Below are 27373 nucleotides of genomic sequence, written 5' to 3'. Positions count from 1 at the left end.
TCTCATCTTTGCATTGACTTTGTATGTAATCGCGCCGCTCTAATCATCCAAGTCTGAACGCACCTTAACACCTCTTTTGTCCTGGCCCGGGGGCAGGGGGGTGGTGGTGGGGTGGACCGCGTTGCCTGTCCGCTTGTACACATGCAGATCAGGCATTCAAATGCTAAACTGGTGGCTTGTTTTCACCTGCCAGGTAGGGTATGCAATGCATAGTACTGTACTCTGCAATAGGCTACTTGTTCACAATGAGAAGGAGTAGCCAGATGACTCAGTGCAATCATGGCATTTAAACATGCTCTTCTGTTTATAATCTAAACACTGACACGTTTAAAAAGTGTTACAAATAAGTGTTTAGAACCTAAACCGTTTGGGTTTAGTGTGAAACCTCCCCGGGGGAGGGGGCGGGCCCCCATGACGATTATAAAAACATTTCGTCTCTGTCCGTGACCCAACAAATGTGGTCTTTCTAACGAGGGCAACAAGTTACCCTGCAGTCTATTTTCTTTTTGACTTTTGCGGTTCTACTTGTCTTATTTCGATGTGCATCACATTGATCGTCCACCGAAATCAGGGACCTCACATTCTGGATGGCTGCTATGCCTACAATAGCACGCCATGACAGAATAGTTAATCTCATAACAAAGGACATATCTAAACATTTTACACTGTCTGTGAGAATGTACAGAATGAACATTCCTGTGTCAAACCTTCCATTAACTTGCTATATGTGCAATTTACTTGGACATGTACAGTACATAGGTTGGTTGGTTGTAAGAGGCTTCCAATAACTTGGGATGCCAAAAAAGCAGCTAAATGGTTTGCACAATTCTGTGCAATCTCTTCTACTATCGGTAGCCACCACATATGTCTAAGACACTGTTACTTGTACCCCTGAAGGGTGTATTTGTCCAGGATTTGCTGACTGTACATTATTTTCAGCACCATGTAATATTTGTGTCCTTGTATTGTATCTCTTATGTGAACATAAATAAATGATTAAATGTGTGGGCTACAAATACAGCGGGCACGCACACACACACGCACGCACGCACGCACGCACGCACGCACGCACGCACGCACGCACACAGTCTCGCTCTCTCACCTCTCAGTGGAAGCACTGCATGGTACTCAGGAAGTGAACATTTGGTGTCGTCTTTGACCTCAAAAACCTCCACCGAGCACAGAACACACTGGCTCCTCACTCACACTCTGCTACTTTGGGAAAACAAAGAACAGAAGTGTCACGGAAACCAGGTCACACTACCTGGGTTCTCACATTCTGCCTCCGAGTTTCATCTACTGGGGCAAACGGAAGACGATGAAGGGCTGGGGAATATATTGAACCCGTAATGGTCCATTTGGTTTCATTTGTACACTGAGTCAAATTAACACTCTGGATTTTACAGTGTACTGTACACTGTAGACCTTTAACTGATGCGTGTATCCATCCAGTGTAACCATGAAAGCACGCAAACCTCTTGAAATTGTGACCTTTAATCTCCTGTATACAAAGTTAAGCCTCCCTACAATACATTTGACAATACATTCTTATCTTGCCCCAAGCAAGAAGACAGAAGAAGTGTTTCTTTTTTCCTTGTGATTTTTTTCCTTCTTTTTCCCAGGCATCATGTTTCCGTGTGTTTCTGTTGGTCTGGCAGCTTCTCACTTTAAAAGTGCAGTGTTACACAGCGCACTCTACGAACACAGAGTTGTGCTGTTGGCAAATGGAGATGGAAGTGTCTGAGCTTGTCTGAAAAGAGAAACCCTTCCCTCTAGTTCTGAGAGGCTCTTTTGTCAGACGCCCATCTGTTTTGACAGGCCTGTTAAGAGCTAAGACAATAGAGAAGACAAGAGACCAGAAGAGGTTGAACTCAACATCCTGATGCAAGCGCCAAGTGGGTTGTTTGAGGTATATAGTATTGTTCTCTGCTCGTTTGCCAGTGTTTCATTCTCTCTCTCTCTCTCTCTCTCTCTCTCTCTCTCTCTCTCTCTCTCTCTCTCTCTCTCTCTCTCTCTCTCTCTCTCTCTGTTCTGTGATGTATCAATTTGTTTTGAGTTCATTTGCGCCTTAATTAGCGCCTGGCTAATGGGATTCTTTTTAGTCACAGTTTAAATTGAAGAATGTGTCTTCTGATGTGTATTTCAACGTCTGCGTGCGTGCGTGCGTGCGTGCGTGTGAATTTATATGTGGGAATGTGCTTATACAGTACATGGTTTCATGTAGCCTACTTCAGTAACATATATTTACAGTTGGGTGCCACCGATATTGTCCCTTATCATTTGACCCATTTAGGCCTGACCTCAAAATTTTAAAAAATCCTTCTAAATCCTCCAGTTTTCTGAAATAAATATTTTCACGATTTTTCAAAAATAGCAGACCTACAAGCTCGTAGCGCGCCACTCGGTGGCGCGCTATGAGCTTGTAGATCTGCTATTTTTCAATAGCTAAATTATAACATAATGTTTAAAACACCAAAAGGGGTTTTGCGCAGATCACGCAAACCTCAGCAAAAAGAAAAGGACAATATCGATGGCCTCCAACTGTACAGTACTTTATTCAATAGTTGGACATACACCTTGGACTCCACAGTCACCAGCAGGCACACAGACGGAGAGCCCAGCTAGGTCAGCTAGTACAGAAGGAGAAGTGAATGGCTGAGGAGAACAGATCCTCATTTTACGAGGCTGCCATGATGATGATGATGTATTATGGCTAAACTTTTTTGGTTTTTGTTTATTATCTATGTTAGACATTACTTTGTAGCACAGTCTAGGGGAGTCTGCTGCACCAATATTTCACTGGACAATGTCCACATACACATATGAGTATGTTTGAATCTTGAATGTATTACTTTGTATACAGATGCATGTGTACAAAATAACACATATGACACTTGTGTGTCGTATGTCACACGGACACATGGACACCTCCACAGGGACCCTGTGGAGGTGTCCGTGTATGTTTGCTTCTACTTCTACTTTCAAAGTAGAAGTTTAGCTCAAATCTGACATGTGTTGAATTTCGATTTTATGCATTTGTGTCATCATGACTGGACTAGTGCAGTATCTTATTTACTTTGGTCAGGCTAGACTAGACCAGCCATTACTGGGATTCAGTTCCTACTGCTTGTCTTCTAACCACTTAAACCATTTCAATGACCTGGTGTCCCCCTGGGTCTAATACTTGGCCCTCTCCTTTTTTCACTCTACAACTCTCTACAAGGCCTTTCATGGTCAGGCTCTGGATTATAATTTGCAACACCGAAGGCCACCAAACCAACGAGTTGGCTCATTGTTCCTCCTGTTATGGAACCGTTTAACTCTATAATTGAAATTATCTGAATAACTCTATTATTTTATCTATCTATTATCTAAATCTATTATGCTTGCCAGTCACTGTACCTGATGCCATATATATAATATATATATGGCATCATATATATATATATATCTTCATCTTTTGCTCCATGTGACCTCACCGTTAACATCTCTAGATAAACAATATCTAAAAAGGTTAGAGACCATTGGCGAGGTTAGCAACCATCGTAGCAACCATCTTTTTTGCCGCTGTTAAACCAGCAAAGAAGACGCGCTTGCGAGTGTGGTTTAATTAGCTAGGATACATCATTAAAACAAATAAAGATGGAGAAGGTGTAATGTTAACTTGTAAAAGTAATGAAAGTTTAGCGGCAACCATACTCCAAAATTTTGAAACATTTGGACATTCCCAAACAATATGAAAGAAGTTACCTATAATGTTTGAAGCGCAAAAAGTGCAGTTGGGAATCCTCATAGCACATAATCTGCAGAGGATTATGTATACATACTCACAGTTGCTGCCTCATTGCTTGCGTTTAAGAGCCTCCCTCTGCCAATTTAGACCATCAGGGATCCCATTATTTCATTGCCACTGTGACACAGAGGCTGGCAAAGTCGTACGTTATCTCAGACAGATTAGACAGGATTAGTGGTGTTACTGAAACAGATGTGATCTTTTGAGCCAGCCACTTGGTTTTCCTTTCCCTCAGTGGCCCACCACTGTAGCCTTGGATTTTTACTGTGGTGCAACACTGACCCCTGCTGCATGAGAGAGTTACTGCAGCCTGGTGTAGTACAGGAGATGGAAAGGGGTGGATTATTAACCCTTAACCAAGTGGAGTGAACATCACCATGTCCATTGGGGGTCACTGTTCCCATTTGATAAAACATGGAAGTGGGGCCTCGTTCCTCTTCCTTCCTTCCCCTCTACTCGCCTTCTCTTTCAGCCTCACGCCCACAGCCGTATTTCCTCTCCCTCCGCCCCTTCTCCTCTCCTCTCCTCGCCTGCCTCTGCCTCTCCCTCCGCCCCTTCTCCCCTCCTCGCCTCCCTCTGCCTCTCCCTCTGCGATCTTGCATCTCTGATGTAACGCTTGTCGGGGTTTGCTGTGTTGAGCCCAGACAGCAGGTGCCATCATTGTTGTTTCCTGCAGCGCCTTGTAATGGATGCTTAATGTGGCAGTGAAATTTTGCCATGAAAACAACATTGTCTGGGAGATAATGAAATGCCTCCAGTCCAGAATGACACTTGCATGTGTGGGCTTGGGCTACGGCAGCAGTGGTTGATATTAGCTCATTAAGCTGTGGAGCAGCATCGCCGTTCAAGGTCAAATGCATCCGTGTCTTTGACAATACTTCTCTCATCAAGCACATGTCCCCATAATTACAATAACTCCAACTTGTTCTGAGATGATGATGATGGATTGAGCTGTTTTTGTTGTTTTTTCTATGCGCTGAATTGAGAGTGGGTTGCAGAATGTGTTCTGTTGGAAAGGCTGTGTGATTTTAGCTGGGGCATTCTGAGGTGGGCAGCATGTGTTCATTCATTGCCTTGTCTTTTAAAAGCCCATTCACATGGTGGTATAGTAATTGAGGCGAGGGGCTGTAATTGTGTTTTCATGTAGTATAGATCCTGTCATTAGACCCCAGAGCAGCCCCCACCCCCAACCCCCCCTCTTCCCGCCCTCGGGCCACACAAGGCAGTTATACGATGACAAGCTGACAAGGAAGGATGGGCTGCAGGGACCAACGAGAGAGAATGAAGGCCATTTGAGAGAAGACGATCATGGGAAGGGCGTGGGGGGTGGGCAGCATCCCACGTCCATAAAGCCATGGTGACTTCGTGTACGGTGGTCCCCAGGGCTCAGCAGTGCAGCTGGAGCGGAGCGTGTATGCAAAATGATGGGTGAGAAAAGTGCATCGCTTTGACAAAACAAAAGGGTGAAGGGTTTGGAATGAGAGCACAGTACCCATGGGGCATTGGGGCTGCTGAAGGGAGGATAGTGCTTAGAAAGGCAACGCACAACCCCTGGCACTGCCTGACACCTTCGAGCCAGATGAAGGCTGACATAATGTAAGGATTGGTCCCTTGGGTCCTGGTGGGAGGAGCCTAGAGAGAGAGAGAGAGTGGTGGTGCCATATTTCTTAGAGGGACATTCCTTGTGTGTCCAGTATGAGTCAATGGTTCACCATCACAACACAGTACTAGTTGAGAAGTTCAGTTCAGTTCCTATGTGTCCTGAATCAAAATGGTGTTTCTCAACTCTATGGCATATTGGTGGTGGTACTTTTCATAATTATAATAACCAGGTAAATGCAAAATCAGTTTACATTGTAAAATACGAAACAAAATGTGAAGCACTGGAGTTGAGATTCCAAAGGTATAAGCAGGGTACACCGCAGGGATATGAACACAACTGACCTGTTTTCTGGGGAGGGAAGCTGAGCAGGGACGTACTCCTAGGGTGGCACCTGTCAGCAGGAAGTGTTGGGCAGTAGCCTGGGATGGCCATAGTTGGGCAGGACGAGTAAGTCCACTGTTTCCCAAACATCGGCGACCATATTTTATGGGTCGCGAGTAAGAAAAAAAAGTAATCATCAATTTATTTACAGGGCTGATTTGTTTCTTTTTGGAACACAGTTCTTACATGATGGCATTTAAGATTTTTCCAATACAAAAAATAAAACAGGACTTCAGTACTCACATTAATTGCAATCTTCTAAATATTTCGCAACTTTTCGCATATTTCGCAATTACACTGCATAACATCGGATACAAATCCTGCATATTTCATCACAAAATCAAGGATTCTAGCTTGTGTTTTTCTGGAGGGACTTATGCAGCTATAAGGATTAATATATACACACCACACACGCACACAAGATGAGACAGATTTTTCTGTGACTCTTCTTCAGTCACATCTGAGCAGAAGCAGTGATGCATGAGTCTCCTACTGCAGTATTAATGGGAATCCAGTTGGCCTCGCTATCACTTTAATTAATGAGCTGGTTGTAGTTAGTCAGACTGCCCCTCTAATAGGCTTTCTCTGATGCTGATCTCTGTCTGAGATCTCAGTCCCCTATAACTGACCCCTGCCTGTCTGTGTAGCCTGCAGACGTCTAGGTGTGCCTCACATACACGCCACCTATGAAATATTCAGTAGCAATTTCCCCCCTCGCTTTTGAAATAATACCTTGAAATGTTAATGTGCTCTCAAACAGCCTGTTTTAAGTGGAAGCTATCCCAAGGTGCCACCTGTGTTCGCATTAGCTCTGCTTGTGTGTGTGTGTGTGTGTGTGTGTGTGTGTGTGTGTGTGTGTGTGTGTGTGTGTGTGTGTGTGTGTGTGTGTGTGTGTGTGTGTGTGTGTGTGTGTGTGTGTGTGTGTGTGTGTGTGTGTGTGTGTGTGTGTGTGTGCGCGCGCGTGCATATACACACGCACGTGCGTGAGCTTAAGTGAAAGACAAAGAGCCGATGTGTGCATATGTGCACATATCTGCTAGTGCATTTTGTGTACAGTTTGTGAGAGAAAGCTACTGTGTGTATATGTGTGTGTGTGTGTGCATGAAAGAGAGCATTGTGTGTGTGTGTGTTGAGAGGCTCAGTGTGTTAAACTGCTGTCGGGTTGAAAGTAATGCAGCTACACTGGAGGATTGCGGCAGTCTGCTGCGCAGGTCAGGAGGACACTGCTATTCTTAGCTAACACAAGGTGCAGCACACATACAGTATCTCACACACACACACACACACACACACACACACACACACACACACACACACACACACACACACGCACACACTTACTTGCAGCATTGGGCACATAATGCTAATTCTCAATACTCATACACAAAACGAATAATGCTATAACATAGGATTACACTACAAAACATGTACCGGTATGTGCGTGCCAATGGGCTACATTTTGGACATCAAACCAGTTGATTGGGAAGGCATGTTTAATTTGAGATAAAACTGACTGCTGCTGGTAGGTTAAGGTTGGGTAGTAGGCATGGTTAGACATGTACTATAGCTTAAGTTAAAATGCTTTTTGGGTTAACCTTCTTATGGCCACCCTAATTAACAGTGGATTGTGCCTTCTACCTGCACTATTCATCATCATACTATAATTCAGTCAATGTCTGAATGTCTGTCAGAAACACTGCCGTATCTCCTCACTGCCTGTACCAATCACTCCCACAATATGGGGGTCTTAACGAAGCCCTTTTTCTGATTTTACACATTAATGATTAATAATGAATTTATTAGTGAATTAAAAACGCACCCAGGGCGCAGTACCCCCTGCGGCCACAATATCTCACAACGGGTAAGGGCTAGTATTTTTAATTCATAATTTTAATGCCAATAGAAAAATCTGTGATATACACATTACACACTATATCTCATTTTCACGCGGCAATCCTATAGTATTAGAGACCCAGTCCTGATGGTGGCGATTATGCCAATTTTGACCGAATAGAGCGAATCTGGCGATGTCATTTCCGGTTAAACGGATCACAACATCCGCTAGCTTTCTGCACTGTGTTACACAGTGATCTGTCCCCGATGCTATGCGATCATCGTTTATTTTAATATCTAAGTCAAATTAAGCTCTAATCAAGCCCCAAATATCGCATTTTACGCAGCTATGCACAAAGGCCGCGTGCGTGCGTGAGGATTTCGGTCGATTTTAGGTAGATTACATCGGCCGTTAGCCAAACTAGCCAAAAGTTGCTACATTATGCTACATTAAGCCCCCGATTATAGGGAATAAAACAATTACGTCAATTACGTCAAGGGTAGTGGGGGATTTTTTGATTCATTACGTCAATAGCGTCAAGGGAAATAAGAGGGTTAAGGTTGGCTTTAATACCCTGAACTATGCCTGGATGTGTAACTGGTGTGTGTGTATGCCTCAAAATGCCTGTATAACCAATTATTCAAATCAGTTTGTGTTTGGACCTTGTTGGTTGACTTGAGATTTCAGCTGTAGGTGAACTCTGACCCTTTGTATAAATTGACTTGAATTCACTTGATGTGAATTCTCTGATGAAGGCTCATAGCCGTAACGCGTAAGCGTTCCTTTTTGGTGTGTGCCAATAAAGAAATGGAAATGTGAGTACTTTGTCACAGCCATTTTTTACATTTTTGGATTTTTTTGTATTCCTATTTTTTGATGTATATACTGGATTTGGGTTTAGCACTCCACTGAAAACCATTGCTGATGAGCAACCTCTTTTTCTCCCTTACGGAGCTATGTGTGTGGGTGGGTGGGTGGGTGGCTGGCTGGGTGGGTGCGTCTGAACACGAAAACAGCATGGTTGTTTTTCACCACCTGTGCGCAACCTAATACACACACAAACACACACGCACATATTTTAACTGTATATATGGTGATTTCGGGTGCCCCCCCCGCCCCCCGGGGACCCCCACACGGAGTTGCACCACTCACTTCACACAGGTGTGATTTTTTCTCATATGGTTTAGACAAACATGTACAGTGTCTGTTATGGTTAGGCTAACTGTGCGTGCGTGCGTGCGTGCGTGCGTGCGTGCGTGCGTGCGTGCATACATGCCTGGGCCGCAAATGTGTGTGTTGACCAGATTTACAAATACAAATCATTACAACTTCATCGTTTACTGTTGTACTGCAGTACTGTTTGTCCTCTGCTCTCATATGCCATTTCAGTTTAGCATCAGTTATTGTTGTCATTACCAGGCCTCTGAGTGAGTCTCTACAGCGCTGTACAGAACATGAGCATTGGATCCGATCAGGCTTCCATTTGTCTGGTCTGGCTTCCAGCTCGCCATGCGCAGAGTCATATAGTGAGAGAGTGGCGACACTAGCGTTGACTCCGCTATGAACTATAGCCCATAGGCACCCGCTTTACTCTACACTCTGGCCATGCGTTAGGGGCCTCTCCCAGCCTGGTCTCAGCCGCAGATACACAGTGATCTTATCAGGCCTGGGTTGATGCCTCACTTGCATGATTCTAACATGGATTAGTGTTAGCGGGTGGCTGTCTAGCTCTAGCAGGGTGTTGTGTACATGTGGGGAGGCAGATCCAGTCAAATCCAGGACTGATGTTGTTGGCATTGTCAGACTGATAACAGGTGAAGTTCAGGGAGGACGGTTTGTCGGCATGACGAATTAAGGGCCGTTCACACTGAGCACTATAACAATGACTATAACTACATCGTTCACCATTGTATTTATTTTATAGTTGGTGTGAATTCTGTCTTCCACTTGACTTTAAAAACAATATTTATATAGTTATAGTAGTCGCAGTGCTCAGTGTGAACAGCCCATGAATGAGTTAACATCATTCACTGCCAGAGTAAATAAATAGATTATTCACCACTGCCAATGAGTTTCCGTTTTTCCTTACCTTTTAAGTAGTCAAACAATAGTAGTAAGCCTTTCTCTGCTTTAGCGAGGTCAAAGCGACGATCTGTTCAATAGTTAGGGTCCATTGAAAATAGCATGCTGGCCAATGCGGAAGAGGGACGACACAGAAGCGGAGATGAAGGCGTTTCTAAAAGTGCAGTATCTAGGGAGCAGATGGCAGCTGTATTTTTGCGATCACGTGATTTCCTGGTTCCTGGTTTCAATGAGAGTCAAACGGTGACTCATTGGTTAGCAAAGAGCACCATCTAGCGTAAAAAGTAAAACACACAAAAGTCATCCAAAGTCGTCTTTGGCAGTGAATTAAAACCCGGAAAATGTCTGTGTCTGTTTAGATTTTTGCATAGGCTATTCAAAAATAGCAGACATAGAAGCATATCACTTAGTGCATTCCGCGCTGCGAGCTTGTAGCTTACATCTGCATTTACATTTATGAGAAATCTTGAAAGTGAGTGAAAACTACTGATTTAGAAGGTATTTGTAGAATCGACCGCAGATCTTAATCGGTTAAGATATTGATTAGGTGGTTCGGGCATCTGGTTAGGATGCCTCTCGGGCGTCTCCCTAGGGAGGTCCTCGAGGCATGTCCCACTGGGAGGAGACCCCGGGGCAGACCAAGGCGCAGTTGGAGGAAACACATCGACTCACTGGCCTTGGAACGTCTCGGGATCCCCCAGGAGGAAGTCACTAAATGTTGCTCTGGAGAGGGACGTCTGGAACACTGAAGATGGATGGATGGATGGATATTGTTTCACTTGGCATAGTAGCATTGTCACTGGATGTGGTACATTCTTAATTCTTATTCATTGTTCATGCATTCAGCACTGGCATACACCCCCCTCACCCCGATGTGACATGTTGTAAGCTTGTAGGTTGGCAATCTTTTAAGTATAAATAAATGTTTTGTCGTCGAAAAGCAGCCGTGTAGCAGCCCTATAGCTGCGTTAGTATAATTTCCAAGGCAGGAAATGTGGTGAGGTCTAGCAGTGCATGTTGACAGTCTAGTGCTGCTACATTTTGGACATTATCGCCGGTTCTTCAATTAACACTCAGACCCTGTGTGTGAGAACTGAGAGGTGAAGTAGTTGCCATGGAGTGGGTTCGGGTGGCCAGTAAAAACAAACACAGTTTTCTGTGTACAGCAGCTGGGTAAGTAAGCTGCTCTCCTTGCATGATGCTACTTACAAGCTCTCCTCGTGCACTCACTGACATGTCTGGCCTTTCGCCAGCGCGTGGGGGGTTTGTCACGGCTCTGTCGACAAATGACAGAGACTTCGCCCGTGCACCGGCTCTCAGTGGAATTGATTAAGTGTAATTGGACGGAGCAAGAAGTACGAAGCTGAGGAAAGTGGCTCTAGATAAATTTGGGAAGTGTTAATTGCAGATGCCACCAGGCGAGTGTGTGTGTGTGTGCGTGTGCGCGTGCGTGCGTGCGTGCGTGCGTGCGTGCGTGCGTGCGTGCGTGCGTGCGTGCGTGCGTGCGTGCGTGGTGTGAGGAGCAAAGAAACACTTAGCCAGTGGCAGACAATAGAGAATTAATTGGACTCTTCCAAGCAACATAATTAGGCTGATTGTTGAGAGGAGATAAAGTAAAGGTTTATGAGTGTCGTTGTGCTGTCAGAGTTAAGAGCATCCTCCATTTCTCTCTCTCTCTCTCTCTCTCTCTCTCTCCCCCCTCCCCTTCTCTTTTGATCATCTCAGACATACCGCAGACTCTACCTTAATTTAGAATCGACTCTATTGTAAAAGAGTGGGTGAAACTATTTCTTTGTATGTTCATACTGTATACTCTAAAAGCAATGAGGTTCCTGTTACCATTTCACATTTTCGGTATTTAGCTGACACTTATCCAGAGTACAGACTTAACGAGTATAAACACTAATGTATATGTTTGTCAGCTGTAAATATATTTTTGACGCTTAAACATGCCATTCTTAACCACTTAAACCCTTATATGGTTGACCCTCATGGCTTTATACTAGTATATTTTCTGTATGCCCCCAATACGGATGCTGGGGTTATGGTCCTTAGTTAGTCCTTAGTTAGTTAGTGGTTATGGTCCTTACCATGCTGGGAAAGACCATGATAAAATGTGTCCATCAGCTCTGACTACCAGTCAGTTGGGTTGTGTATCCACTGGGACCTTTTTTCTCAGTGCTGTTTTTTTTATCCTCATTATTTTTGGGGGGAATACGTTAATGGCAGTGTTTTTAGTAGTTCAGTAGAAGTAAAAAATTCGTGTTTAAAGTAATGCTGCTCTTCAAACAGGATTATGGTCATGTAGCAACAATAGGAGTTGCTTCCCTCAAGCTTCAAGCACTTTTAGTGCTACTCAGTAAAACAAGCCCAGAGTGGTGTGGGAGGCTCTGTGAGCTTTTTATTGTACATAGATCCAGAGGCCTCAGCCTGATGGGAGAGCTACATAGATGAATCAGAGGGATTCTTGTCAGCCATCCAGACCATACGAATCCAATTGTAGCCGGGGCTCATTCCCGAGTGCTAGTGGAAATGATTTGGGAGCCCCAGAGCATTACTCAGGCTTGGCCAAGACCAGAGGCAGCAGCAAAACCAGCAGCAGAAGTGTGTGTGTGTGTGTGTGTGTGTGTGTGTGTGTGTGTGTGTGTGTGTGTGTGTGTGTGTGTGTGTGTGTGTGTGTGTGTGTGTGTGTGTGTGTGTGTGTGTGTGTGTGTGTGTGTGTGTGTGTGTGTGTGTGTGTGTGTGTGTGTGTGTGTGTGTGTGTGTGTGTGTGTGTGTGTGTGTGTGTGTGAGTGAGTGAGAGGAGGGGGGTCACTCGCATGCTTCCTTCTCCTCCACACTCCGCTATAAAGAGCTGGAACTGCAAGGAACTCCCACAGTTTTTATTTTTTTGTGATGATTTTTCTGTTCTGTTTTATGGAATAAAACGCTGGAAGAGATAGTAGATGACTTGTGACAGAGGTCACGCAACACAGATGTTTCTTGACCTGTGACCCACGATGTTGTGACTAGGTCTGTGCCTGTATGTAGTGAGCACATTTAACAGAGCTGAGCTGAGCCGACGCGACACCACAGAGAGGGAGGGAGAGTTGTCTCCTTGGATGGTGCCCAGGCCTCAAACGGAGACGGTAGGCCTCAGAAGGCTGCTTCAAAGGAGAGAAGGCTGGGGAAAGAAGAACAATGCACTTGACAAGATCCATCGCCGGTAGGTTAACCACGAGCAGCTGCAGCGGTAGACGTACTAGACGCTACTAAAAATATGACACGAGGAGAGGAGATGAAGAGCAGAAAATGGAGGAATCAAAGTACCCGTCAAGGACGTTCAGCTTCTCCTCCCTCTCCTCTCCTGCGCTCCTCCTGGGATCACAGCTTGACAAGGCGGGAGTTGGATTTCCTGACAAGACGAGATGATGAAGGATCATCGTGAATATGAAAGGCCGCTCTAAATAAGTCTTGAAGTTTTTTTTGATTAATTGGCCCATATTCGAAACGTATGCTCTGTGTTTGAAGTGTGAGGTATGTACAGTAGAAGTGCCTTGTCAACAGTAATTCCTGACGCGTGATCATTTCCACACCACGGCCCTCAATATGGCTGAACCCGCCTCGGGCCATTCAGCCTGGTGTTTTCCATTTATGGAATCATGTCGATCATCTGTCCTCCATGTTGTGCTCCTCTCATCCCTGTGCGCCCAGCGAGGGATGGGAACATGGAGAAAAGCGATCTTAGCTCTTTAAAAATTAATAAAAACATATCCCAAAGAACTGGGAAACCTCTGCACATCCACTGTTTCCATGGACACCTGTCATGTCAAACGTCTCATGTGCCTGAATAACACAATGGTGAATTGTATGACCTGAATTGGAGTAGGAAAAAGTCAGCTAGCTTCCCTTTGACTGACAAGCAGACAAGTGAGCAGACAGCCTGCGGGTGGGGGGAGGGTTGTGGCTTGAAGAAGACCGTAGCTTTTGCTTGCTCCCATTGTGGCGTGATGGAAAGACTTGGCCTTCCGGTTAAAAGGAGATGGGAGAGACAGAGGGCCTTCTGCCTTGAGCCCGTTTCACCTCGGGGGAGACATTTTGATGCATGATAGGCGGTGGAATAAAATAGAACAGAATCGACCCATCCAGCAGCAGATCCTAGCGGATGAGGAGGTGGTTGCTAGCCCTCTGGCAACACTCAACCCCAAGGCCAGCTTTAGCTTCTCTCTGCCCTGTTTCACTATGATATGGAACTCCCACTGGTGCCTTGAGAGAAAACGGCCTACTGCTTTAAGATGTTCTGAAGAAATACTGGTTACATTGACGGTTCCGTTTTATCTCTGCTGGGCATGAAATGGGGGAGTGGTTCCCCTTTGAGCAGAACTCGCTGACCTTGGCAGGAATTCTCAAAGAGTACAGTGTAGTATTTTCCCTCTTTGTGGCTTGTTTTTCTGTTCTCTTTTTCTTTTTTACAGACACTGTAGCTCTGATTCTTCTCTGCCGTGTTTCACTGAAACTGTTCAAACACAGCTTTTGCAAATAGATTTAGACCAACAAATTGACCCCTCTCTTACTGTAATCCATTACACTGTTTCTGTACTGTTCTGCTAGAGTAGAGCCAAAAAAGGTTATTTATACTGTTGATAACTCTACTGTTCTTGAATGTCATGCACTATTATGAATGGGTTTTGGACCCGGCACTGACAGGCTGTTATCTCTGTAGATAGTTTAGTAACTTAGTTCCCAGCTAATAGCAGGAACCACAGCGGTGTATTCAATCCAGTCATGGCCCCTGTAGGCTTGTGATCGATGCCTGCTCCCTCAATGGCCATTCATTAGTGCCACACCAGACCAGGGGTGAGAGGGAGACATGGGCGGGGAGTTGACAGGCGGAAAGGCTGGTCCACTACATCCTCTCCAACTGTCCTTTGACAAGACACTGAACCCTCCCTTAACCCTGGTGTGTCACCCCAACCTCGTATCTCCATATTTCAACTTTTTATGTATTTTCATAAATTAATACCTTAAATTCATCATATAAGAGTATCACACAAAAGTAGTGACAATAGCAGATCTCCAAATCTTGTTGGGGTGTGTGTAGCTATTTTCACAATTTACACCTTTTAAATATTAAAAAGGAACTGTGTGTGTGTGTGCGTGTGCGTGTGCGTGTGTGCGTGTGCGCGTGCCTGCACATATGCGTGTGTGTATATATATATATTCAAGGGAGCAGGGTCAAGGCACTCATTTTGGTCATCGTTTATTCTCCAAGGCCGTTTAAACCTTGGCCGGTGGATGCGTGACTCTCCCACCTTCGCCCCTACACACTGCCTGCACACATGTGTGCGTGCTGAGGGGACTGGGCCGGCCAACAAGAAGTCACGGCCGCAGATTAACTCTGCTATTTATGGCCCCTTGGTCCGTCGAGCTGCGGCCCCCGAGACGGGAAATATTGCTCACTTAGCAGGATTACTGGGTGCCGTAATGCCCCAAAGGCCTGCTTTATAGCTGGCCCATAAATGTTCCCTGGGAGGGAGAGAAGAGAGAGGCCAGATTGATTAGCGCTTCGGAGGAAAGTCAATCCTTCACGCCCACCCCCCTTCCACACGCACACACACACACACGCACACACACACGCACACACACACACACACACACACACACACACACACACACACACACACACACACACACACACACACACACACACACACACACACACTCCTCGCAGGGGGAAACGGGTGATGGATGCTTCCGGTAGGTGGAGGAAGGGAGGGAAGCGAAGCAGTTTTCTCTGTACCATGCCACTCCTAGACATCCTCCCCAGTGACACACAAGATGGAGGACCCCCTGTTGCTGGTGGTGGCGATGGTGGGGGGGTAGGAGTGTTCCGTGCTAGCTTGCGGCCCCTTTGAGCCACACCTCAGCTGTCTCAGCCCGATTCCAGCATGGTCTCCGGCAACAGACAAATGGAGAGACGACCTTGCTGTGCACGATTGCCATTTAAAAAAGCCTCCCGTTCCCTCAACGCTCCCCTATGCACCCCAGAAACATCAGTCTTTCTTAATGGTCGAAACCATCACAACCCTTCCCCTGGGCAATCACTACACAAGGCCCTGTTATAGCGCAAGCAAGGCCCCTTTTTTACTTTTCATTGGATGTCAGAACATCTTGGTTCAGCAATATAGAGACACTGTGATAGAATGTATGTAATATGGATTTTCTGCATATCTGGAGAATGGAGATGGGAATTTATCACATGAAATGCATAAAGGAAGGGATCATTGTTAAGCTTAGGTTCTATATCCTTGGCTGAGAAAGTGTGGCAGTGTGCTTGACAGCACATAAATATTAGGCTTCAAGGCAAGAGAATACCGGCTGACATCTTTTTTAGCATATATTATAAACTAGAAATAAAGCGCCTCGAAGCTCATGATCATATTATGATCTCTCAATGTTTTTATCTTCCGATATAACATGTTGCTAAATATTGGTAACCCCCAAATATTCCATGCAAAGAGTAAATGTAAACAACATGTGTATATATATATATATATATATTCTTTTTAATATGTTTAATACTTCAACACCAGTAAGACGCCTGAGGGCGTGCACGCATCCGCCTGGGTGACAGCAGACTGCTGGGCGAGCGCTGGCGCTTTGGAATGGGGGGTCAGATCAACATATCCGCCTGGGTGACAGCAGACTGCTGGGCGAGCGCTGGCGCTTTGGAATGGGGGGTCAGATCAACATATCCGCCTGGGTGACAGCAGACTGCTGGGTGAGCGCTGGTGTTTTGGCATGGGGGGTAAGATCTTAAGTTTCGGGCCTGTTGAGAACTGCCCTAGAGTTTAAATGGACAGGTATCAATCAGTCAAAAGGGAGACATCGAAGAGGAAGGATGGATGGGGAAGGATCAACATATGGAATGTCAGAACATGTCAGCTCCATATATGGAGATGTAAGGGTTTGAGGTCAGATGTAGAGTTATCAGGGATCTCCATTTATGGGCTTAATATTGCTGGCCAATATTAACACCCTGAACGCCCGGGGGTATTTGTAACCATTAAATCAGGACCCCCAGCGATTTGTTTCTTCTGGACCTATTCAACGTGGCGTAGGAACGTAGGAAGTACTGTAGCTTGAAGTAGCTAGATGTAGCCAAAACACCCCGAGGCGATCGGAAACAACGGGAGGTATGATTAATTCTAACGCGACTAGCGACAGGACCGCGGCGGCCCGTCAAAAACATAATCTTTGATTAGAATTGGACGGATTGATTTAGATCAAGAGTTATTCACGTTTTAAGATTTTCGGTCTCATCCACTAAAATGGGGGGGAACATTTTGGATGGACCAACTGGAAATGACATCGAATGTTGCCCAACAGGCGTTCCCAGCCTGTGGAGCGATGCGCTCGGTTTTGATATCAATAAAGTTCCGTCCTTTTATTAATCTACGTCCTGATGATGTCACGTGATGTCACGTGCTCCATCCCTGATGATGTCACATGATGTCACGTGCTCCATCCCTGATGATGTCACATGATGTCACGTGCTCCATCCCTGATGTCACATGATGTCACGTGCTCCATCCCTGATGATGTCACATGATGTCACGTGATGTCACGTGCTCCATCCCTGATGATGTCACATGATGTCACGTGCTCCATCCCTGATGATGTCACATGATGTCACGTGCTCCATCCCTGATGATGTCACATGATGTCACGTGCTCCATCCCTGATGATGTCACATGATGTCACGTGATGTCACGTGCTCCATCCCTGATGATGTCACATGATGTCACGTGCTCCATCCCTGATGATGTCACATGATGTCACGTGCTCCATCCCTGATGATGTCACATGATGTCACGTGCTCCATCCCTGATGATGTCACATGATGTCACGTGATGTCACATGCTCCATCCCTGATGATGTCACGTGCTCCATCCCTGATGATGTCACGTGATGTCACGTGCTCCATCCCTGATGATGTCATGTGATGTCACGTGCTCCATCCATGATGTCATGTGACTGTGTCACGTGCCTGACCAACACACTGACGGGAAATGCACGATTCCATAGTTAACTGTGACCTTCGGTCGCAATAACAAAGCAACTCTTTCCCTTCACAGGTAGTATTTTCTTTTGTCCAACATGACACTGTGCTGTTGCCTGTTTTAAGCTCTGCTAGCTACATCTCTCATCTTCTCACTGTAACCCCCCTCCCACCCCCCGGCAGGGTGCTGCACTATATAGATGCCCTCACACTGGCTCAGATAAGTTCCAGATGCCTGGCTCATGACACACAATATTACATGTTGCCTGTACTGTACTGTACTGTGTGTGTGTGTGTGTGTGTGTGTGTGTGTGTGTGTGTGTGTGTGCGAGCGCCACAAAGTATGTGAATATGTGATATGTCTGACTCTGTGAAACTGTGGATGTTTTTATGGGCATTAAATGTGCAGTTTGTGTGATTGGCAGGGACACGTGCAAATGTGCATAATGTGAAAGAGTATTCACTATGTATGTCCATGCATGCGTGTGTGCCTTTGCACAAAGTGTGTGTGATTTGCATGTACAAAAATGTATGTGTGCGGTATGTTCCTGAACTGCCCATATTGTTTGCAATTTGCAAATAAAAGTGTGTATGCATACATTTGTTGTGCGTTTGCAATTGCTTGCATATGTGTGCAAGTCTGTGTACATGTTAGCGCGAGTGTGTGTGTGTGTGTGTGTGTGTGTGTGTGTGTGTGTGTGTGTGTGTGTGTGTGTGTGTGTGTGTGTGTGTGTGTGTGTGTGTGTGTGTGTGTGTGTGTGTGTGTGTGTGTGTGTGTGTGTGTGTGTGTAGACGTTTGTAGACGTGTTCACAATTCCAGAATCGCCACTCATCTTTGGTTCTGTGATCCGTTTTGGCAAAGCAATGAAAATATCTTAAAAAATGGCCAACATGCCATGCTGTTCAGATCCATGTGGGCCCGTATCTAGTTTCAGCAAAAGCTCTGCTTAGTCGGATCCGGAGCTCCAGGGCAGTGGTGTAAATTAACCAAGTTACAATTTTGAGATATTTTATAGTAGTATTTCCAGTATTTCCAATTTCCAGTACTTAATTCTACTTCTTAATTCTACTCCACTACATCTCAGAGGAAAATATTGTACTTTTACTCCACTGCAATTATTTGAAAACTTTAGTTACTAGTTACTTTCTTCAAAAGATTATTATACATTTAAAAACTTTAAATGGGACATTCTGCACAGTATTGCTACCTTGCAGTATTGATACTTTTACTTAAGTAAAATATGTGAGTACTTTTTCCACCACAGTTAGTCAGATCCGGAGCTCCAGGGAGCCGCACTCACAGCCTCTCTCAGGCAGTTCCTCCATGACTTACATCAGCTATTGGATTACCAGCACCATGCACTGACTGCACCATGCACTGACTGCACCATGCACTGACTGCACCATGCACTGACTGCACCATGCACTGACTGCACCAGCACCATGCACTGACTGCACCAGCACCATGCACTGACTGCACCAGCACCATGCACTGACTGCACCAGCACCATGCACTGACTGCACCAGCACCATGCACTGACTGCACCAGCACCATGCACTGACTGCACCAGCACCATGCACTGACTGCACCATGCACTGACTGCACCATGCACTGACTGCACCATGCACTGACTGCACCATGCACTGACTGCACCATGCACTGACTGCACCATGCACTGACTGCACCATGCACTGACTGCACCATGCACTGACTGCACCATGCACTGACTGCACCAGCACCATGCACTGACTGCACCATGCACTGACTGCACCAGCACCATGCACTGACTGCACCATGCACTGACTGCACCATGCACTGACTGCACCATGCACTGACTGCACCAGCACCATGCACTGACTGCACCATGCACTGACTGCACCATGCACTGACTGCACCATGCACTGACTGCACCAGCACCATGCACTGACTGCACCATGCACTGACTGCACCATGCACTGACTGCACCATGCACTGACTGCACCATGCACTGACTGCACCAGCACCATGCACTGACTGCACCATGCACTGACTGCACCAGCACCATGCACTGACTGCACCATGCACTGACTGCACCAGCACCATGCACTGACTGCACCATGCACTGACTGCACCAGCACCATGCACTGACTCCACCAGCAGGTGTTTCTGCTTTGTCCTCAAACTGTGCGGTCGAGTAGGGATGCAAATATTGATTTTGGCGATTTTTATTATTCTATTGTTTACTTTTTCGATTCACCACATTTTTAAATTTGTTTTGTGACAAATTGACACGAAAACATTTATAATAGATTTATTTTAATATAATTATACACTTGCAAAGTGTTGCAACGCATTGTGGGCTGGTACAGTAGATCTGCTATTTTTATCCCGCTTTTTGTATTTGTTTTGCATGTATTATTGTATTAAAATCAATTAATTACTGATTAAATCGAATAGTTTGATTAACTAGGGTTTGAGTCCCCAACCCGGTTTTTGGGTTTTCTATAGCCGTGTATGTATGGAATTGCCAATCCGTGCTATTTCACTGTGCATGAGTCCTCATGCTTTTCCCTCCATCTATCTACCCCCTGCTCTCTCTCTCTCTCTCTCTCTCTCTCTCTCTCTCTCTCCTTAATTGTCTCCTTCTCTTTATGTATGTTTCTTTCATACCCATGTGACTCATACATACTGTTTGTATAACACATTTTTCCACTATACAGTATATCTTGTCCCTTATTCAGAGGGATATAAAGTATTACTACCAACACCCATTTCAGGATGTCACATCATATTGTATCATTGTAATTAACATTAGCATACGTCCCACAGTGTGGTTTGTGTTTTGGCAGCCATGCCAAAGTAGTAGTTGTATTTCTTCTGTTCATCTTGTTTTAAATGAGACGACACACTGGAGCAAATAAAGAAAGGAAGAAAGCAGGAAATAAAACCCCCTCTGTCGCTCAGATAAGAATGATTACAAACCTTATCAGATTCAAGCAGATAATTATGGTGATAATGTAAATCTAACAGCTTTGCAGATAACAAGAGAGTGCCTAGTATGCTGGTTAAAAAGCTATGCTGCAGGCGATGGAGAGCGATGGAGAGCGATAGATCTCGGCGTGTGCCAGCAGATACAAACTACTGTCTCTGGGGTGCTGTTTTGGTTGTTCCAAAGCAAGCATGTCACCAAGTTAGAGCTCGCTCACCACCGCAAAACCCATAAAACAACAGCTCACGCTGTCTTGGTCCATATCTGCGTGACCGTTGCAACTGCAGAACCTACAGTTCAATCATAACAGGTTATGTGGGGTTTGATGTTGAGTCACTGTGAGGAAAAACCAGTTTATGTTGTTAGTCAACACAAAAAGTGTGCTTTATCTTATCGCAGTTGTTGACTTATTAGTGGTGGTGATGGAGGGGGAAATCAAATCACTGCTGGTGCATATACTGCATAGTGTATAGTAGAAGGTTTGTGAATCTCTGGAGGGGAGTGTAACAATCTGTGATGTCCGTGTTATCTTATAGAGCTGTCATAGAGTTGCTGGAGAATAACTCCCCACTCAGGCCTTCACTCATCACAGGTCAGACTATAGGCCACATCACAGAAAAGCACACCAGACACTTGTCTTACATGTAGACTTACTTGACTAGCGACTAGCTTTCTATCCTTGCTTTTTGGGGGCAGGGCTGAATTCTGTTCCATTTAAATAAATCATGTTAATTGGTCACTGTGATTGTTAGCAAAGCTAAATTAACTTAACTAAGTTAATCAGAAGTAGAGTTGAATAAATTAAATTAACTCAGTGTGGCTAAATAAAATAAAATAAAACGTATATAAACGCTATTCAAGATCTATCTTTACTAAAACTGAACTCAGTTGATTGATTGAAAATGTTATTAACGCTTTGTTGCGAGCTCAGTTTGAGGAAAGGACAGGTCAATACAAGGTCTGCTGAGAGGATTGAAATACCCAGAAACGCACAATGGCTTGTTTACATTGGGGTCCTCCTGAGTTAACCGAAATCAAACTAAATGAAGCTAAATTAAGTTAAGTTTAACTAAAACGTAACTGATTAGTGAAGTTAAATTTAACAACATTTAGCATACTGTATTAGTAACTATTCCAGTCCAGGCCAGAGCAAACCAGATTAGATTAGCTCAGACTGGCTTTTTGTCCAAAGTAATGTCTTAAGACCTTGCATCACTTGTAATAATGGTGTAGTAGGCTAGACTCGTGCTCCGTATGAGCCATCATTACCATTAAGCAACATCTATCCGTCCGACCTGGGAGTTCTTGGAATGCAGACACTGCCTTTGTTACGTCTAACAGACAGCCAGCCAGCCGGACAGTTGACAACAGGGATAAAGAGAGGGAAAAGTCTTAACACATTTTAGCTGACACTTTTATCTATTCTACAGTCAGCAAATTACAGAGAGCGTGAGCATGTAGAGGTTTCGTGTCTTCCTCAGGAACACATTGACTGGTAGCTGTTGATAGACACCTGATTGTGTGCATGCGTGCGAGCGCTGGCATGTGTGTGTGTGTGTGTGTGTGTGTGTGTGTGTGTGTGTGTGTGTGTGTGTGTGTATGTGTGCAGGGGTAGGGCTCACACCTGCGACCTTTCAGTAACATGACAACACCTTTAACCAGTATCCACCCTCCCACCATGTCTTTGACAGGTTACATGGCTGTTTATGGACAGACACTGTCTGACACTGACCTTTCAATTACACCACTCTCTCTAACCATTAGGTCTCACCTTCATGTCTTTGACATGGCATTGATGGACACATTCACTCTTTGTATTGTTCCTCCTGTCCTCACCCTTCATGCCATTGTTTTACCGAATCCGTTCCCAGATGGATAGTTGTGTGTCGTGACTTCAGATTGTGTATCCTGACAACATCCATTAAAAGATGTGATTCACATGGTTTCCTTCAAAGCCGTCCTGGAAAAGTAAGAAAGAAATTCCCATAGAATTCACTGCCGCCACTTTTCCTTTTTCTCCTTTGTACATAGTGTTTTGTATAATATAGTAATAATCATGATAAATGAGGACGAGCTCATATCAGTATCTGCGTTAGTCTACAGTAAGAAACACACCGGGGATGGAGATGCAGGCTGACATGCTGCCATGTCGAGGTGTTTGCTTTGAGTGACTTCCAGCTCTCTATGGCCTGGCCTCCCTCCTCCATTTATCAGCAGTGTTTACACAAGGGGGTAATTTGTAACATTCAGAGAGAGAAGGAGGCTGGTAGAGCGAGAGAGGCGGGACGTTGCGGGCGAAGGAGTCCAAGGTACTGGTGGTGGGACACCTAATCAGTAGTCACTTTGTTAGGAAAGGAATCTTGGCAATCCTGACAGAACGGCGGTGTGCATGGGCTGAAGCCTAAGACAGAACGGCGGTGTGCATGGGCTGAAGCCTAAGACAGAACGGCGGTGTGCATGGGCTGAAGCCTAAGCGCACACATACAGTACTGTACACATTAGTCAAGCACATGACGCAAGTGCTCAAGCAGCACAATCATTGATTGTGAATGAATGATTTCAACTAATTGAATTACATGATGTCAATAATACAAAATTCCGGAACCAACCAAATCATTAATATGTGCAGATGTAACATGTCGGGCATTTACCTGCGACTGTTATCCATGCTGTACAGAAATACCCAAATCATCAGACACAAGTGGGTTTGTGAGACATGTCCTATAGTGCAGGGGTTCTCAACCCGTGGGTCGCGACCCCTCGGGGGGTCGCCAAATTATTTTAGGGGGACCCCAAATTATTTTCAAAAATATATATATATATATATATTTTCACGATTTTTTTTAAATAGCAGACCTACAAGCTCGTAGCGCGCCACTCGGTGGCGCGCTATGAGCTTGTAGATCTGCTATTTTTCAATAGCTAAATTATAACAATGCTTAAAACACCAAAAGGGGTTCCCGCCCAAAATGGTTTAAGGTTATTGTAGCAGTCAATTTATATTGGGGTCGGGAGGGGGCGGGGCGGGGGTCCCGAGACATTGCCAAAGCATTTTCGGGGGTCCCCGGCCAAAAACGTTGAGAACCCCTGCTATAGTGGGTCCCTTGCAGAAGGAACATTGCTTCCGAATGACTAGAACAGGACAAATGCAGAGATGGAGGAACGTCCTGCAGGATACAATGGGGATTGTGAGTTTCTACTTACAAAGGTCTGTGTAAAGTAGCCTATATATTCTATTGTTCTGTCACTGACACAGTAGCAGACATGCCAAAATAGTTATCTAATTTACATAATCTATACATACTGTATAAGTGTTGATTCAAATACTATTTTTGTATTGGTCTTGTGACTAAATATGGGTATGGGATATGCAAATTATCATCCGGTATTCATGGTTACCAACATCATTGAACTATGTATATATATATATATATATATATATATATATATATATATATATATATATATACATACACTGTGTACTGTGTGTGTGTGTGTGTGTGTGTGCGCACGCGTGTGTATATATAAAGACGCACGCACACACACACACATAGAGCTATAGTAGTAGCATTAGTTCATTCAGCTATTGGTATTCCTTTGCCGTGCCTAGCTGTAGGCGGTAAGACTATCATGTTTTCTAATGATCTGCTACACTCAGATGGGATCAGGCGCTGGTATGTCGGCCGCCCTCAGCACTGTTTCTATCCAGCAGTGAGCCTAGGTGAAAATGTCTCTAATTAAGTGCTTAACTGTCTGACTTCACACCGCTCCCTCTCAGCCACACTTTTAATAATTGCAAAGCTTCTGTCTCAAGGTTTTTCAAGGATAAAACAAATCTAAAGAGATTCTGTCACCTGCGCTTTTGTTGAGGTGCATGCTGGGAGCCAAGCTTGCCTATGTGTTGCTGTACAAAGAGGAGCGTCACAAAACAGAAACAAAATGTCATGTTTATTTCTGGTGCAGAAGTGTACTATTATGTGAAATACTATATTTAGAAATGACCTTCAGGTTTCAAAACCTACAATACAAAGTTACTGCTTTTTATCTTTGGCTACTCATGTCTTGTTGCCTTCATGCAAAATGATATTTTGCGTACAGCTGTGTATTTGGGGTTTTCATTAAAGATTCCACCACTTTAAATTTGATGTTTGCATCTACATTTCCTTCAATACCTACCACCCTTTGTTAGTTGAAAGCATGCTTGGCAATGCCAGAATATCCAAAATGATTGTTTCACATTGGCATGAGACATCTGCTTTCCCAGGCAGACTCAAACCATGCTCTGTTCATTTCCCCAATACAAATTGCCTCAATTTGTATTGGGGAAATGAATAGAGAGGCTACATCCTAGAAGACAATCTAAGCTCCGTGTCCAAGAATCGTTTTGTGATATGAAGCTTTGTGATGGCATTCAATACCATTCAATACTTTTTGATGCATGCATATCTGAATCAGAGCAGAGCCAATACAGCTTTGCTGCTGTTGTGTAATGTATACTCTCATGTTGACAGATTTCACTGGCACAATCTTAGACAATATAGAGACCTTCCAGTACAAATTGAATCCAACAAAAAGATGCCTTTAAATACCTATATTTAGATGCATGAAAATGTTGTTCAAAACCAAGAATTGGCAATATTCTTCAGCCCTTTTATCCTCCCATTGCTGATAACCTGAAGAACACTTTTTCACGGCTTCAACATTCTAAAGGTTAAGCACGCGACATGACGCATGCAACATGCTTGTTGTGCCTTAACCCATTGAGACCTGGAACGCATCCATGTCACGTTAGCGTTTAACCACATTAACCATTAACCCCTTTTGGTGTTTTAAACATTGTTATAATTTAGCTATTGAAAAATAGCAGATCTACAAGCTCATAGCGCGCCACCGAGTGGCGCGCTATGAACTTGTAGGTCTGCTATTTTTGAAAAATCGTTAAAATGTGCCTCAAATCTTTCCGAAAATTGTCATGATTTAGAAAACTTTTTTTTTTAAATTTCGACGTCAGGCCTGAATAGGTTAAAGACAACAACACTGCAAGCAGAACTTTCCAGACACGTTTCTGATCGCCGCAGGATGTAACTTTTCTGCTCAACAATGAAACGCAATTCTGACATGTTCCCTGGCCTTGCAGCTGTTTGCACATGAAAGCGTGGAGAGAGAAAGTGGAAGAATGAGAGGAGAGAGGATGAAAGCTTTTCCATCTCTGGAAGGTCAAGTAGGCAGACAATTTTGCTATATCTCCCATCTTGGGCGACAATGGACCCTAGCAGAAATTTGCCGTGCAGCAATATGATAGAAATCACAGGGATGGTAATGGTGGGGAGAGAAGAAGTGGGGTCTTGAGGGAGTTGCCTATTTCTCGTAGAATTGGGCTGTAGATTTATGTGATTTAACCACCCCATCTCTTTGATTGAATTCAATAGGTGGACATATGGTAAAGTGGGACTGAGCTTTCAGGTGATTGAATTCAAAAGGTGCGTGCGTGCGACGCTGTGCGTGTGTCCGTGCGTGTGTGTGTGTGTGTGTGTGTGAGAGAGAGAGAGAGAGAGAGAGAGAGATTTCTGTCTGTGTGTTTTTTGTGTTTGTGTCTGGCTGGCTGCAGGACTGCCTGGCTGGTGTGAGGCATCTTGTCATTGGATTAAAAGAGATCCCAGCTCAAATAGGTGGCATCAGACAGACCCTGAGGCACTTCACAGCACACAAAACAAACATCCCGCCACCTGAGACCTACGTGTGCAAACACACCGTATAACTCAGTGCTCATATGCATCTATTGATGTTTAATCACATATGCATGCTGTGTAGTATTTCTAAAGGCTCCTTGTCAGGCTATAAGTGACAGTCTTGTGTCAGAAATACTTCATCCCCACGCCCCCTCTTACCTCTCCTCGGGATGTGCCTCATCTTTCTCCTCTCTCGTGGAAAATAATCTGCCTGGATTTATTTCTACGTGAAAAATCACATCCGTGTAAAGTGAGGGGTGCTCTTATGGCACTCGATTCATTGTCAATGGCATTTAATATTTGCGTTAGGACAAAGTAGCCGATTTGCTCATCTACATATGATGTAAATTCTCTATTCATTGTCAATGGCATTTAATGTTTGTGTTAGGACAAGAATCTACACTATAGCTGAATATAGGAGGGGCTAGCGCCCCTCAAATATACAGTAGTATGTCTCTAACATGCCATAATATGTCAAAATCTGAGGGCGAATCGCTGACCTTCCCATTTGAATATTATTCATGTTGGAATCCAATTTGTTTTATAAAGTGAAACAGATAACGAACAGATTTCTAAAGATGCGTCTCAGTCTGAACGCTCTAACCTGCTCTAACCACCCAAGTCGCATCTCTTAACTGTCCAAAAAGTTACTTTCAGCGTGGCCCAAGCTCCACTGACGGATTTGAGAAATAAATCGGATTTGACTGCAGTCTAAACTCCCTGGGTGTGTATTAATTCAGCCCTGCTCCTAATAGTTAGGATGGGTAAATACAGGACAAAATTACATACAGTATATGTGCAAATGTGAAAATAACCCAACAACAACAAAAAATACTTGGATAGACGTCTAGTTGCTTATACAAGGTCTGCATTTTGCACGCACGCACGCACGCACGCACGCACGCACGCACGCACGCACGCACGCACGCACGCACGCACGC

General features: G+C 44.6%; 1 protein-coding gene across 1 annotated transcript in view; it reads left to right on the top strand.

Annotated features, from left to right (window-relative positions):
- The window catches only part of fbrsl1 (fibrosin-like 1), a 301776-nt gene that overhangs the window by 133577 nt on the left and 140826 nt on the right, over positions 1-27373 (top strand). The gene's annotated exons all lie outside the window — the stretch shown is intronic.

Source organism: Electrona antarctica (genome assembly GCF_951216825.1).
Source record: "Electrona antarctica genome assembly, chromosome: 12".
Lineage (NCBI taxonomy): Eukaryota > Metazoa > Chordata > Actinopteri > Myctophiformes > Myctophidae > Electrona > Electrona antarctica.
The sequence above is the reverse complement of the archived record's forward strand: the minus strand, read 5'-3'. Positions and strand labels throughout refer to the sequence as shown.